The sequence below is a fragment of the Tachypleus tridentatus genome, chromosome 8 (genome assembly GCF_004210375.1).
Source record: "Tachypleus tridentatus isolate NWPU-2018 chromosome 8, ASM421037v1, whole genome shotgun sequence".
In the NCBI taxonomy this organism is placed as follows: domain Eukaryota; kingdom Metazoa; phylum Arthropoda; class Merostomata; order Xiphosura; family Limulidae; genus Tachypleus; species Tachypleus tridentatus.
The window spans coordinates 12,695,228-12,713,337 of record NC_134832.1 but is presented as its reverse complement, the minus strand read 5'-3'; the positions used below and the strand labels follow the sequence as shown (position 1 = coordinate 12,713,337).

Sequence of the window (18,110 nt, the reverse complement as noted above, 5' to 3'; positions counted from 1 at the left end):
ATTTAAACCTGTACGTATATCAAATGATCTATTTAATGATCATAAAAATTATAAATAAGACACGACTATGTCTTGCAACTCACTCGCGAAGATGATGTTGAAACATGTAGAGTCAACTTTTCAGTAGTCACATTTTGACCTTAATTTGAACGTTTTAAATTGTATACCTATTTGAACTTTGTGTGTTATTTACTATGTCATAACTTTGTAAGACTGAAATGACTGATATTTCATTGTTATCGCCTGAACTGTTCACAAGCATTGTAAAATGAAAATTAGGTTAACAGAGGCTAATACTGATTTTTGATCAACAGAAAACTTTTAGCGGTTATATGCTGATGTCGTAAGATATCTTTTATTCATACTTTGGTACTATATTTATGTTAACTTCAAGAACATGCAGCATTGATACTAATAATTTATTTTCCAAATTATTAAGCCGAAAAGATGTTTAAATACTAAAAAATGAATTTGGAGCTCAATTTATCATTCGACTTGTTATTTGTCACTGGGTTATACCGGCTTTGATGGATTATACACCATGAAACAAGTATAACTGAGTGAGAGGTGGTAAAATTGAATGATACATTGCACTTCATATTTATATTATTTTAAACATTATCGGCTGATTAGTTTACTGGAATAAATTCGTACTATCAGTGCTGAATATTTTTGAAATTTCCATATAAATATAGGATTAGTATGTGATATATACTCCACCACTATGTGAGACATAGCCTTACTCTTTCCATTTGCTTTCCAAGTTTTCTTTCTTTTATCAACCCACGTCCTCTGATAATGAAAACGACTCGCCGCGCCACCAACCCAGACTTGCCTCAAGGACCTGTACACCACTATTAAATTAAAAAAAACACACAATTTAATTCCAATCACTGAGTCCTTCCTTCCTCTCCACGTCAAGGATCACAGGGCACTCACTACCTGGATAGTGAAAGTGGGTTTTCTCGGTGTCTTCTCATTTCTCACTATATTCACATCTTGGCATAGGATCTACAGATCTCCCGCCGCCCTGAAGAACCCAAAGTCTCATATCGGTCGTTGATTTTGTGCTGTCCGTCGTTGGTTTATTCTGCCTTTGTTTGCTTGCTTCAAGTTAATTTTAACTTCATCGGTGTTGTCTTTTTTATTTCATGTTGTCTATTATCATTATGCTCACCAGGACATTCAAATCGCAGGGGGACGAAGAGAACGGAAATTTCTTGAACACCCCCGGTTATATTTAACCCCAAGCTTTGGCTTGGGGTCAAATAATTTTAAACCGAAATCCCTGCCGTGTTTTTGTTGGTTTCCATTTACTACTGTCTGAGGTTACTAATGTATGATGGAATTTCCCGAAATCCAGTTAACTCCGTGAGAAGTGGTAAGTCAGCTTGACGCTCATTCCATAGAGTTTAAATGGCATTGTTGATATTTCAAAATGCTGAACATACTTTGATATAATACCACAGAGAATTACTCAATCATCTGAGTACTTGACTATCATTTTAAAACTTTTCTACTCAATAAAGGTTGTTACTACTCGTTACAGCTAGTGTTACAGATAATGACACTTGCATAATTATTTTTAACCAGTACATGTATTAAGTTCCACAGCAGTGAAAACGTAAAAATATAAAGGAATCTTTTAATGTTTGCAAAGTCACTACTTCTAGAGATTTGAATTTTCATTTTTAAGCCTAACATTTCCCTATGACGGCTTTTTTAGAGGCTTCCTTTACAGTTTAATTTTGAATATATAAAGGATATTTGTTGTTGTTTTTAGCACAATGTTACACAATTGGTCATTTGTGCATTGTCTGCCACTGAGATCAAACTCAATATTTTAGCATAATAAGCAAAACTCTCAAATAATACCCAATGAATTGGACATGACACGAAAAAGGTATGTTATTAAAACTGCGGACAATGAACAAAATATAACATACTGTGAGTAATGCAACAGAAACGGAAAACAATTTATTACCTAGAATTCAGTAATAGTGTAAATATAATAATATTGCCTGAGAGGGAGGAAGTAATCTATGCTGTACTTCCCTGGTCGAAAACATGTACGAACTTCGATGAAGATGAAGAAAAAACCCAAAAGTCAAAGTTTAAAAAACACTTCATATATTAAACTGAAAATGAGTCATATGTTATGCAGAATACTCTTTCTTTTTAGCCCTCCCAGTGCTATGTTTGTGGACTTACAAAGCTAGAAGCCATGTTTCGATACCTATATTGGGCAGATCATAGATAACCCATTGTGTTGCTTTGTGATTAACTTCAAACAAAGAAACAATCATTCTTTTATCCATCCAAAATATTTATCTATGGTCAAGATATTTAGCCAAAATGTTAGTACAATATTTTATTTCTTTCACAGTGCTTAAATCCATTAACAAAATATTGAATATTTTAGCATTTTTCTAGACTATCGCCAGACTACCTATAGAAAATCGTGATATTCAGCTTATGTATGACGAACTGATCCGAAGTATTTTGATAAAAATGTTTTGGATTCGAGGACAGTATGCTGGAAATTTACATAATACTAATTTGGTACAACACCAGCTAGCTAATTATTATTATTACTATCATTATTTTATGGAAATAGAGCTATAAAGCATTTCTTCTATAAGTAAAAATAAAGCAAATCACTGACCATTGAACAGATTCACTTAACACTGGCAGTTAGGGCACTGATCACCTTCAACGTTTGGTTGAACCACACATTCAGGAGAACAATTTGGTAGTGGTGGACAACGACTTTCACACGTACATATCAGACAACTATCATCATTTGTGTCAACTTCACAGTTGTACCCTATTCAGCTCAGTGTGGGACTACATGGGTCCGTAGCACATTCATCTTCATTTTTATTTACTTCTTCCATTACGTTTTTCTGTTCTGAAGCATTACAAAATGTATTATCGTTGTCGGTGGAAATCAGTTCAGTAAGTTAATATTCGTCAATTTCAAAGTTGTTCCTCAGAAATTTGAACTAACCTTGTGTTACGACTAGAATTGCTAAATAAAATGTTCTTTTCTTTCTAGTCTAAATTTTCGTATTTTATAAATAAAATTCCAATTGTTTTCTATACATACTGAGAAATAGTGCGCATATAATTTCCACAAGTTTGTCTTAAAAATATTCGAAATCATAATTTCTCATTGAGATAGAAACATAAATGGATCAACTGGCTTTGACCATATCTGTGTAGATCTATAATTTCATGTTTTGTCGACAAATTCACGTACCTATAACACTTTTACCCCACAGTTATTAAAGTTCACGTAGTTTCATTTCTTATTTTTAGCTTCAATTGCGTTAAGTGTCATGAAAATATCGTTATGAGAAAGAACTCAAAGGATGAAATAACGTATTATTATCTTTATAAGCAGGAACGAAATATTTTAATAGTTGTGCTTGTTACCGGTTTGAAGTCTTTTTTATTTTACTAGAAGACTTGCTTTAAGTAGAAATTAACGAGAAGTACCCAGTATTTGTCACTAATCACGGCTTTTGACTTTCAGTTCGAGAGAGTGTCAGTTTTGGATGCTCAATAAAATCTTCCCAAAAGACTAGTTTTCCAGTCTTCTTTTTGTCGCTATTCTCAGTTATGCTCGAATTATTACTGTTTTATTGTGTTCTCAATATTTTTGTTGAGCGATCAGTGTCACATTATGTCCTAAGCCATTTAATAAGTATTCAATGTCATTAAGGGTGCACTGAACTTTCGTTTGTGAGGTTAATATACTATATTGTCTTGAAATTTTTCATTTAGTGTTAAACTAATACTTTTGTCCTAAATCACCTGTTTTTGGAAAAGGACAAGGTCCTTTCTTAATATCAACATTTTTTATTGGCCAATTTCTTCCACAAATTTTCTATTTGATCTTTCAAACTATTTTCGTATTCTTAAAAAATATTTTCAAAAACATTGTTGTTGCTATATTTTGAAATATTCAAATTTTATCATGATTAATTAAAATATGCACTTCTTAAAATAATAAATCTATAATATTACATGCCTCTCAGTGGCTCAGCGGTATGTCTGCGGATTTACAACGCTAAAAACCAGGTTTCGATACCCGCGGTGAGCAAAGCACAGATAGCCCATTGTGTAGCTTTATGGTTCATTTAAAACAACAACGTATATTACATTAATATTCACAACTGGAACGAGAAATGTACATAAAATTGAGCAAATGATAAAAACGAAGTTAAAATTGACTCACATATCTATTTGATTCATGTGTATCTTAGTGATATGAAGTTGATAATGGTATTTTAATCTTAAATAACTTATTAATGACTTCTATCTTTATATCCTTTAATAAATATGTATCTGTGCCGAAAATAAATTCAGTACATGCTTGTTTCCCGATAGGTCAGCGGAAAGTTTATGAACTTATAACGCTAAAACCACAGAATTGATACTTCGGTATTGACAATGCGCATTAGCTCATAAGTAGCTTTGAGCTCAAACAAACAAATAACTACAGACAGAATACTTATCATACACAGGAGAAATCATAATTCATTAAATATTTTACTAATATATGATGATGGAATTTCGTTTTGCTGCTGTTAAACAACGGTATATTTAATTCAGAACGATGATTGGCACACAGGATTTCAAGACACGAATCACTACAAATGCAAGTTTCACAACTATTGTCTCCTGACAAGAGATTGCAATTTCGTCTTAAACAAAGAGTATTTGAGGGGCTGTTTCATATCATTTAAATTTTAACTTTCTACGTGACCTATCAGCCATCACCTGCACAGTTGCATTTGTTTCAAACCCAAATTTATTTTATAAATTTTCTTAATAAGCTGACAATGACCTTTCTGGAAGGTTCATAAAATTGGATAGTCAACTACTACTGTAAAAAGTAGATATTGAAATTCTAATCTAAATTGAGCAAGTTTACTTTTCAGTGAAAAATATATTCACATAACAGAAAATAAACATGTACAGAGAAAAAAAATCTTACGTAAAAGGCTTTGGGTAACAGCAGTACAAATGCAGGTTGGACACTGGCTTTCACGAGTGCCTTTAACCATTTGACATCCTTCTTCATAATCCACAATGTCACATGCTAACGTGCAGAGGCATACTTTACACCCATTGTCTCCGTCAATCCATACACAGTCGAAGCCATCGTACAAAGGAACTGGGCATCGTTCTTTTTCTAAATTTACTAAACACAAATATACATTTCTAATGTATTTAACTAAATCATACAAAGAAGATTAAGAAGCAAGGAAAACGAAGGAAAAACTTGTCTTCAGTTTCAACGGTTCTTATTAAAATCAGTAAAACTTACTACAGTAAAATATCACAATTACTTCTCCATCTTCATAAAGAGGTATTAATTTTTTAATCGAGAAATGCATATTTAGTGAAAAAAAAAACAGAAAGCTATTTTTCTCATTATCACTATTTACAAATGAAGAATTATTTATCATCATCACTATTCATCCATAAAGAACTCTTCATCATCAACACTACTCATCCACGAAGAACTCTTCATCATCAACACTACTTACCAAGGAAAAACTCTTTATCATCAATACTACTCACCCGTGAAGAACTCTGTATCATCAACACTACTCGCCCATTAAGAACTCTTTATCATCAACACTACTCACCCAGGAAGAACGCTGTATCATTATCACCACTAACCATGAAGAACTTATAACCATCATCACTACTCACGCTAGAAGAGATCTTCAACATCAACATTACTCACACACGAGGACCTCTTCATCCATAACACTATTCACCCATTAAAAATCCTTTATCATCAACACTACTCACATATGAGGAGCTCTTTCTCATCAACACTACTCATCCACGATTAACTTGTTATCGTCAACACTACTCAAACACGAAGAACTCTTTATCATCAACACTACTCGTCTATGAAGATCTCTTTATATTCGACGCTACTTACCCTCGAAGAACTCTTTATCATCAACACTACATACCAGTGAAGAACTATTTATCATCAACATTACTTATCCATGAGATGCGCTTTATCATCAACACTACTCATCTATGAAGAACCCTTTATTATCAATACTACATATCAATGAAGAACTATTTATCATCAACACTACTTACCAACGAAAAACTCTTTATCATTAACATTACTCATCCATTAAGAACTCTTTATCGTCAACACTACTCGTCTATGAAGATCTCTTTATATTCGACGCTACTTACCCTCGAAGAACTCTTTATCATCAACACTACATACCAGTGAAGAACTATTTATCATCAACATTACTTATCCATGAGATGCGCTTTATCATCAACACTACTCATCTATGAAGAACCCTTTATTATCAATACTACATATCAATGAAGAACTATTTATCATCAACACTACTTATCCATAAGAAACACTTTATCATCAACACTACTTACGAACGAAAAACTCTTTATCATTAACATTACTCATCCATTAAGAACTCTTTATCGTCAACACTACTCACCGATAAAGAACTATTTATCATCAATACTACTCGACCATTAAGAACCCTTTATTATCATCAAAAGTCACCCATGAAGAACTCTTTATCGTCAACAATACTTATCCATGAAGAACTATTCATCATCGACACTACTTACTAATGAACAGCTCTTTATCATTGACACTACTCGCTCATGAATAATTCTATATCTTTAACACTACTTACCAACGAAGAACTCTTGTCATCAACACTACTCACCCATTAATAACCCTTTATCATAATCACTACTCACCTATGAACAATTATTTATCATAAACATTGATTACCCACAAACGACTGTTAATCATCAACACTACTCACCCATGAAGAACTATTTATCATCAACACTACTTATCCTTGAGAAGCTCTTTATTATTAAGACTACAAATCCACGAAGAACATTTTATCATCAACATTATTCACCAATCAGGAACTCCTCATCACTATTACTACTTATCCATGAAGAACTCTTATCACGAACAATATTTGTCCATAAAGAATTCTTTATCATTAACACTACTTACCCCGAAGAACTTTTTATCAACAACATTACTCACTCATGAAAAACTAATTATCATTGACACCACTTATTCATGAGAAACTCTTTCTCATGAACACTACTTATCAATAAAGAACTCTTTATCATCATCACTACTCCATTATTAAGAACACTTTATCATCAAGACTACTCACCCGCAAAGAACTTTTTATCGTCAACACGACTCACCCATCAAGGACTCTTTATCATCAACACATCCTATCCTCGAAGAGCTCTTTATCATCATCACTACTCACCTTTGAAGTACTCTTTAACATCAACACTACTCACACAAAAGGAACTTTTTATCCTCAACAGTATTCACTTATGAAAAACTCTTTATCTTCAACATTACTCACCTATGAGTAGCTCTTTATGCTAAAAACTACTCACCCGTGAATAACTCTTTAACGTCAACATTACTCAACCAAAAGGACCTATTTATCATCATCTCTGCATACTCATGTGGAACTATTTCTCATCAACACTACTCACCCATCAGGAACTCCTTATCATCATTACTACTCATTCATAAAGAACTCTTTATCACCAATAATGCTTATCCATGAAGAACTCCTTATGATCAACACTACTCACCCATAAGGAACTCTTTATCATCATAACTACTGTCCACGAAAAACTTTATATTATCAATAATACTTATCCATGAATTATTCTTTATCATCATCACTTCTCAACCATAAAAACTATTTATCATCAACGCTATTCACCCATGAAGAACTCTTTATCATCAACACTACTCGCCCTTGACTAATTCTATATCTTCAACACTACTTACCAACGAAGAACTTTTTGTCATCAACACTATTCACCCATTAGCAACTTCTTATCATAATCACTACTCACCTATGAACAATTATTTATCATAAACATTGATTACATACGAACGACTATTCATCATCAACACTACTCACCCACAAATAACTCTTTGTCATCAACGCTACTCATCCATGAAGAAATATTTATGGGAATCACTACTTACCCATTTTTAATTCTTTATCATCAACACTTCTTACACACAAAGAACTCTTCATCATCAACATTACCCACCCATGAAAAACTCTTTATCATCAACACTACTCACCCGTGAAGAACTCTTTGTCATCAATATTACTCACCCATAAAAGCTCTTAATCATCGACACTTCTCTACGATGAAGAACTCTTTTTCATCAACACTACTCGTCCATGAAGAACTCTTTATCATAATAATTACTTATCCATGAATAGTTCTTTATCATCAATACTATTCACAAATGAAGACTTCTTTATCATCAATGATACTCAACCATGAAAATGTCTTTATCATCAACACCACTCACCCATGAAAAACTCTTTATCATCAACGCCACTTATCCATGAGAACCTTTCTATCATCAACGCTATTTACCCATGAAGAACTCTTTATCATCAACTCTACTCACTCATGAGAAAGTCTTTATTCTCAACACTACTCACCCTGAAAAACTCTTTATCATCATCACTTCTCACTCATAAATACCTCGTTAACATCAATACTTCTCACCCATGAAGAACTCTTTCACATTAACACTTCTCACTCAAGAAGAACTCGTAATTATCAACACTATTTACCCACGAAAAACTCTTTACCATAAACATTACTCAAAAATGAAGGATTCTTTATCATCAACACCACTAACCAATGAAGAAATCTTTATGATTATCACCACTCAACCAAGAATAATTCTTTTTCATAAACCCTACTTACCCACGAAGAACTCTTAATCATCAACATTACTCAACCACGAAGAACTATTTATCATTAATCCTACTTATTCATCAGAAGCTCTTTATCATCAACGCTATTTACCAATGAAGAACTCTTTATCATCATCACTATTCGCACATGAAGAACTCTTTACCACCACACAACACACCCATGCAGAACCCTTTATCACCGTCACTACTCTTCCATGAGGAACTCTTTATCATCAACACTACTTACCCATAAGAAGCTCTTTATCATCAACATTACTCACCCATTAAGAACTCTTTATCGTCAACGCTACTCAACCAAGAAGAACTCTTTATCATCAATACTACTTTACCATGAGAAAATCTTTATCATGAACACTACTCGCCAATAAAAACTCTTTATAATCATCATTGCTTACCCAAGAAGAACTCTTTATCATCAACACTACTCTCCCATGAAGAATTCTATCCTCAACACTAGTCTCCCATGGAGAACTATTTATCATCCACACTACTTACCCATGAGAAGCTCTTTATCATCAATACTAATCACCCATAAGAAACTCTATATCAAAACACTACTCAACCGTGAAGAACTGTTTGTCATCATTACTTCTCACCCATAAAAACTATTTATCTTCGACACTACACACCGGTGAAGAACTCTTTTTTTCAGCAATACTCACCCATGAAGAACTCTTTATCATCCACGCTACTTACCGATGAAGAATTCTTTATCATCAGCATACTTACCCACGAATAACTATTTATCATCAACACTACTCACCCATGAGATACTCTTTATTCTCAACACTTCTTACCCACGAACAACGCATTATAATCATCACTACTCTCTCATGAATAACTCTTTATAATCAACATGACTTATCCACGAGAAGCTCTTTATCACCAACACTACTCGCCAATAAAAACTCTTTATAATCATCACTGCTTACCCATGAAAACTCTTTTGCATCAACATAACTCTCCTATGTAAAACTGTTTTTCGTAATTACTAGTCAACATAAAAAAACACTTTATCTTCAACACAATTCACCCATGAAATATTCTTTATGAACAGCACTTCTCACCCATGAAGAACTCTTTATCTTCAACACTACTTCCCCACGAAAAACACTTTATTATCAAAGCTACTTACTCATGTAGAACTCTTTATCATCAACACTACTCAACTATGAAAAACTCTTTATCATCGACACTACCTACCCAAGAGGAACTCTATGTCATCATCACTTCTCACCTGTGAGAAACTCTTTATCCTTATCACTACTCACTCATTAAAAACTCTTTATTATCTACCGTACTTATCCATGAGAAGATCTTTATCATCAACGCCACTTATCCATGAGAATCTCTCTATCATCAACACTATTTTACCCATGAAGAACTCTTTATCATCAACACTACTCGTCCATGAAGAATTCTTAATCGTCAACACTATTTACACACGATAAGCTCTTTATTATCAATACTACTCACCATTAGGAACTATTTATTATTTTCAATTCTCACTCATGAAGAATGTTTTACCATCACCACTACTTACCCAAGAAGTACCTTTTATCATCAACATTACTGAACTATGAAGAACTATTTATCATTAACCCTACTTATCCATGAGAAGCTGTTTATCATGAACACTAGTTACCAATGAAGAACTCTTTTTCTTCATCACTACTCGCCCAAGAAGAAGTCTTTATCACCAACACTATACACCCATATGGAACTCTTTATCATCATCACTACTCATCCATGAGTAACTATTTATCATCAACACTACTCTACCCAGAAGGAACTGTTTATCAAACAACACCTCTCATCCTTAAATAATTCTTTATCATCAATACCACTCACCCATGAGGAACTCTTTATCCTCAACACTTCTCACCCGTGAAGGACATTTTATCATCAACACTATTCTTTCATGAATAACTCTTTATCATCATGACTACTTACCCGTAGAAACCTAGAAGCCCTATCGTCAATAATGCGGCAATGAATAGAAACTGTACTATCGAGGTCATCTATCTGGAACAGTAAAAACACTATAATATGAATAATATATCTTGTAAAATAAACAAGGAGGGCATAGCCATTAATGTCATCTACCCGTATCGATGGAAATCTACAGAACACAAAACGTATTTTCTTTGATTTCATACCTTTGGCTTTCGTGTGCTATTCTGTCCACCTTAGAAAGAAAAGCATTCACGTCGCAAGAGCTTCTACTAGTGCCTGCATATAAAACTTCCCCGTTAAGCTTTGGGAAATAATGAGTGGTTGTATAATATGCTTTGAATGGTTTTCTTGCATGCGTATGTTATTAAATCCAGTATGAATACCTTAAAGTAGTGGGCTCAGCGTATATTGTGACTGAAATTTGTATTGTTTATGAAATATTCTAGAAAGGCTATTACTGTCCTATCTGCATCATGTCATAATTGGAATCACCTTCCTAGATCCAATAAGAAGGGACCTTTTAGTCAGAATTATTTGTTCATATGTTAGAAGGAACCAAAGATCAAACTGAGAATATCGGTACACTCAAAATTATCTTAATGAGGAATATTCTAAATACTAAGGTCACGTAAAAGAATGTTGATAATAACACCTACTTGGGTCAGAAGGTGATCTGCATACACATGTAGGACAGTGATTTTCATCCATGACCTTCACAACACAACCTGGTGCACAGTTGGGAATTGGGCAGTTCAGACTGACCTTAACACCTGCGGTTTCAGACTTTTTCAGTTTTACATTGCCATGTGTTAAATATTTAACCATCAGAATTTACATAGTAAACAATAGTATGAAACAATAAAAAAGAATTAAAGTAGTCATATCTATGATTCACTAACTTAATATATTTTAATATTAATTATATACAGCTGTAGCCCATTAATCAATTAAAGTTATGTATGTAATATTAAATAAAATGAGACCGCAATCCATAAATGCATAAAGGTTTGTTTATTGGATTTTGTACAAAGCTACACGAGGGTTATATACGACAGCTGTTCCTAATTTAAATTACAGACAATGGGAAGACGGCTAGCCAACACCACCTACTGTCTTCTCTTATCAACTCGAGCAGTTGCAAAGTGGAGAGGAAAATATCTGCTTGTGTGGTAATTAAACACAGAATATGAAAACTTCACAGTCCAGAAAGTTAAATCCATTAAAACTATATAGTTTCATAAGAAATAAAATAAAAAGTAATTCGTTGCATTAGACAAATTCAGTATATTAAAATTAGATATAGTAAGTCAAAATTAGAGCTTTCAGCTACATTTCCTTTTTATATTAAATTACGAAAAAAACAAAAGATTTCTAATATAAGAAAGAAATATATAAAGCGTCATAAAGTTTTCACATACAGAAAAAACTGGGCTGTCTTTTATTTGACAAAAAAGAACTTAACCTATAAAAAAAGAAGATTACATCAAATGCTTGATCATATAGTCTATTTTTTATATAATTTTTTGAGAAACATTTTTCCACTCACAAGTAGGAAGAGGTGGACATGAAGCCTTTACGCACCAGACTTCGTACATAACACACTGTTATCTTCTGCGCATATTAAGTCCTGCAAGGATATGTCATTAATTAATCAATAATGAAAAAGAAAAAAAAAGTCATATCCAATTTGATATGTTCCACATTTTCTGTTCTATATTAAAGCCCCTTACCTAGTGTCCAAGTTATTGTGTAATTGGAAGGTTTTCTTTGCTTTCACATGCATTTTTAGACCTTAAAAACATAAATATTTTGTTAATATTATAGCTTCATAGTTATTCTGCAATAAAGCTCTAGAACTTTAGTCCATGATCTCATCTTAACAACTTTTTTTTTCTTTGGCATATGCTCTTGAAAGTGAATTCTTATATAAAGTTCACTGGAAGAGAATATAAGGTAGGGTTAAAGATGGTTGAGCCTTCATTAAAACAGAATTAAGTTCTTAATAATTTATAAACAAATAAAATGTTGTATTAATGGTGGGACGTACTATATGTTTCGATAAGACATTGGTCTGTCTTCCTATTGTTTGATCACCTATTATTATATTATCATAATATGCTGCCGGATTCGAGGATTAAGTTCCGTCTGTTGTTTCTTCCAAGACTAGTTTATGCCATAACTTTCCTGCATGTGATTTAATCTAATATTTACACTCTGTAACTGGTTACTTTTAGTAATATTAGTATAATTTATGTACGGATAAGAGGCTATATTACACCTGGTGATAGAATGCTGCCCGTGGATTTTATTCGAAAGAATTGTTGTTGTTTTGTTGTTTTGAATTAAGCACAAAGCTACACAAAGGGCTATCTGTGCTCTGCCCACCACGGGTATCGAAACCCGCTTTTTAGCGCTGTAAGTCCGCAGACATACCGCTGAGCCACTGGGGGGTATTCGAAAGAAACTTAAAAGTTTTGATTAATACTTGGATGCATCAAATAGGAAAGGGGCGTGGTGTTTACGGAAGCAACTTTTACATTCATATTATTTATTATTATATTTTCAATTTAGTGAATGTCACTGTGAAAAAGTGACCTAGTTCCAAACTGTAACTTATGTTTTATATCCATTTACTGTGACTCTCCTCACAACAACAGTAGACGAGAGTGAAGAAAAAGGCTTGCAGTTAAACGCAAAGAAAACAGAGTGCATGGTTATCTCAAAACAATCAATTACACGCCACATGTAGCATAACTGGCAAGGACGTGAGAATAAAACAAGTCGAAAGCTTCAAATATCTTGGATATACTATAACATCAAATGCAAAGAGTGACACAGAAATAAAGAAAAGAATTGCAATGTCCAAGGATACTTTCTATAAAATGAAGTCCATATTGACAAACAGGAACATAACAAATGTCACTAAAATTAACATCTTGAAATCATATGTATGGTCTGTTCTCTTATATGGCTGTAAGAGCTGGACACTGAACAAAGATACAGAGAAGAGATTAGAAGCTGCTGAAATGTGGTTCCTTAGAAGGATGCTAAAAATATCATGGACTGAAAGAAAAACAAATGTGGAAGTCATGGAACTGGCAGGATACAAAAGGTCCCTCATGAAAACTATGAGAAAGAGACAAATGGAATTTCTAGGACACATCTGTAGGAAGAATTGGATAGAGAAACAGATGCTATGTGGAAAAATAGAAGGGAGTAAAAGCAGAGGGTGTCAAAGAACTAAATATATCGACAGCCTCAATAACTATGTCACCAAGAACTCAATGAGCAACATCGAGTTGATAAAGAGGATTGACAACAGAGAAGTCTGGCATGCCATGGTCGTCGATGTCTGCCGCAGATTTGATACATGAAGAAGAAGACTGTGGCGATATATTAAACACCTTATCTATTTTAATTACATTAATCTTCTGTCGCTTATTTATTCTGATTTTAAGAAAAAATGCACAGATTATTTTGATAAGTTCAAGCCCTGTTTTACTGCTATGTTTTTATGCAAGCAGTTTTACCATGCTCAAAATATCTTATTTTCTATATTTTACCAGTTTAGAATATTATTATAACTTTAAAATTAATCTAAAATATCTAAGTTGCATGTCACAGTACTTTACAAATAATACTACGTTTTACAAAATACACAAAAAAGTTTTTGCATGCAGTTTTCCGGCTTAAAAAAAATTCGGTACCTGACTAATTATTTTAACAATTTTCTGACATCCATCAAAAATGATAGATGTATGGGATATACCTCCTGAATCATTGTTTGTTTGTTTGTTTTGAAATTTCGCACAAAGCTACTCGAGGGCTATCTGTACTAGCCATCCCTAGTTTAGCAGTGTAAGACTAGAGGGAAGACAGCTAGTCATCACCACCCACCGCCAACTCTTGGGCTACTCTTTTACCAACGAATAGTGGGATTGACCGTCACATTATAACGCCCCCACGGCTGGGAGGGCGAGCATGTTTGGCGCGACGCGGATGCGAACCCGCAAACCGCAGATTACGAGTCGCATGCCTTAACACGCTTGGCCATGCCGGGCCACCTCCTGAAACAAGTGTCAAACGAAAGTTTCCAGAATCATACCACGAACCTGACTAAAATTTTACTTGGTTACTAGACATTTATCCTTGGTTAGGCTTAAGGTTAACTTTTATTATGTCCAAAGATGGTGAATGCGTGTTTTGTTTGGATAAACTGTTCTGTCATGTTGGAGCATCTCGCACAGCTGGAAAGAATCAGTGAACGAGTAGAGTCACATACGCCCTCTTTCGATCTCTATACTGTATAATACTTTGAGTTGGCGAGAATAATGATACCTGAGAAGTAATTAATTTGGGAATGCGAAGCTTCTCCAAGCGTCTTTTAACCTTCACTGTGCCACTTTTCTGACATTCTCAGTGCAAACTCATTTTGAATACGTTATAAACTTCATAAAACTCAATGGTGTTGATTAAGGAATGCCACTATAAAGTTATATGCTGCTCCACTGCGGATAATTGTAAATCCATAGACTCAGTGGAGAACCTAAGATTGTGTGGGCCGCGGGGTTAATAATTTTTGTGGGCTCTACATCCCATGTAATTTTACATAGAATAAAATTATCATCGAACCCCCATTAAGTCCATGGGTCCTAGGGTTGAGCTCCTTCTAACGCCTACTTAAATATGCCACTGCATATACTAACTAACCACTGTCCCACTGGCATACTTCATAAATTTATATTAAGGATGTAATAATAATATAATAATAATTATAATAATATAATTTAGAACACTCTTCGTACATACTTCTCTTTTTCTACTGACTCGTTTCAAAGTATTTAAATAATACTTTAACTAAAGTTCAAAGAAGTATTTTAAAACTAGAAGAAACAACAAAAAATAATTTAAGAGGGGTATAAACTCTCTTTTTCATCTACTGTTTCTAGATATTCCCCTCAATTTACGTTACGTTGTTGTTATATAACGAATCCAAATATTAAAAAATAAAAAAGTAATAAACATGTATTTAAAACTGGATCATTTTTATGATTAATAATTATATTTTTATGGTTGTAATTTGTTTGATAAAGGGCGCATAGCGCAAAAATCAAGAAAGTAAGCCTAGGATATTATAAACTGACGTTAAAAAACCTGCCTACTTTGCAAAATACTCAGGACAAATCTGAGCAGAAAACTACAGCAGTCGTTTAAAATATTTTAATATTAAAATTAATAAAAGACAGCAAGAATAAAGAGGTAATCAAAGCTCTCACAATACAAAGGTCTTCTTCAGGGGGTGGTCCAATAATTACAGTGTCAACGTCAATATTCTCTTCTGGCTTTTCGATATTTTCTAAAACCAAAATTACATAACACTTTAGTAGGTTACAGATGATTGAATCAGTTTGTTACAACAAGAAAACAATTTGTGTTTAATTACAGTACAGTAAATTGCAATTTATATTCTTACAATAAACAGCTCATAAATCTATTTCTGTATAGTACAGCTCTCGCCACGTGTTAACCAAATTCGTGCATATCATTGCAGACAGTTACAAACAATTTTATTTAAAAGTCGTGTTCACAAAATGCAAACTGAAGTTTTGTCTTTCAACCATAAATACAAAAACAAGCCACGATATATTTTAAATTGGAAACTACAATTACATGAAAATAATTATTCACATTGCACGCCATGTTCTTTGTTGTTTATGTGTTTTCAATTATTTACAGTATTCTCCTGAAATGACCTTGTAGAAGATGTTGCCATTTACTTATTTTTTAAAAATATCCATTGGCCATGAAAATGAACAAAAAACTATCTTTTGCAAAACCAAATAAAAACAGTACAATTAACATATCATATTTGTTTCAAGTACAATGGTGAAATGTAGTGTTCAGAGTGCGTAATTAATATAATATGTTAATTTTATATATTAAATTATAGCCAACACTGTGTGATTGCGAATTTTATAGCTAATACAAATAAAGTATTCATTTTTGAAGCTGCCTATAAGAAGTGGCAAAAATCATACGAGCAAGAAATGACGAAAAATGCTGGATATTCTAGGCGAAAGTCAAGCAGAAATTTTGTAGTTATATATTCTATTAGAAAATAATTAACTTCAGATAAAGTATAGAGAAGTGATTGCTCGCCATAGCAGAGGAAGGTCTTAGAAATACTACAACCCAAACTACATCAAAAATGTATGGGGGAGGTATAATAATATAATCAGTTCCTATTTGTAAATTAAAACGTTTTCAACCTGTAGAATATGTAGAATGTCAGCCTAAAAATAAATCTGGAAGTTTTAACAAAACCATAACTGGAATTACGATGGCCATCAAAATGGAGGAAATACAACAATTCTAAGAAATATTTGAAATGTTTATTTGTATACATAAGCTATTATACTATGACACATTGTTTTATATTGAATATATATGCATGCATCGATACAACTTCAAAATTCGTATAGCTATCTATATATATACAGTTCTACAACTTAAAAACAATAAAACCTGTATATATATATATGTTCAGTAATTCTCTGAAAAGGTGCTTCAACACATAAACAATTTTATGCATGCACGTATAAAACTGTGGGACTACAAAATCTATTACAGTATAGTTCAGTAGTACCTTCAATCCAGTGTTTACAGATTCCCATACAGATACAGGGTATAAATATAGCAGCTATATATATATGTAACAAGCATATATATAATGTGGTATGTTGACACAATGTATCATAGTGATGATACATGTAGTATCGCTATCAATAACAGCATTGATACACAAATAACAATTGTATAATCCAACATCTAGCACGCCCTCTAAATTCCTACACTCAATTACACAACCGCCTTCAAACATATGGTCAGCTATCGGTCAGTTACCTCTTTCTTTCTTTGTGAACCTGATGATGACCAAAAAAAGGTCGAAACGCTGTTCGCTCCTCTACACAGTGCTTTCTCTACACACACAACTTACTTTTACTGTTCAAACATAAGGTGATAACTTTGTATTATTCGCCCCCCCCAGTGGCACAGCGATATGTCTGCAGACTCACACCGCTAGAAACCGAGTTTCGATACCCGTGGTAGGCAGAGCACAGATAGCCCATTGTGTAGCTTTGTGCATAATTCGAAATAAATAAACATTTCTATTATTTTTTTGTAATTCACATGAACATATAGTTACTATTATCTTGCTGGCCTAGCCTTCACATACTTGCTCGTACTCTTTAAACATAAAACTGTTGGTATTATACAAACCTTGATCTACACATGGTTGCTTGTACCCTTAAAACATAAAATTAC

At 33.3% G+C, this 18,110-nt stretch overlaps 1 protein-coding gene across 4 annotated transcripts in view; it reads right to left on the bottom strand.

The window, feature by feature from the left end:
• The window catches only part of LOC143258543 (uncharacterized), a 46,260-nt gene that overhangs the window by 12,851 nt on the left and 15,299 nt on the right, over window positions 1-18,110 (bottom strand). For 3 of the 4 annotated variants that reach the window (XM_076517673.1, XM_076517674.1, XM_076517672.1), the window contains one exon: window positions 5,006-16,140. The gene's annotated coding sequence lies outside the window, so the exon portion shown is untranslated. The remainder of the gene's footprint in view (window positions 1-5,005; window positions 16,141-18,110) is intronic. The other variant, XM_076517671.1, reaches the window with a different exon arrangement.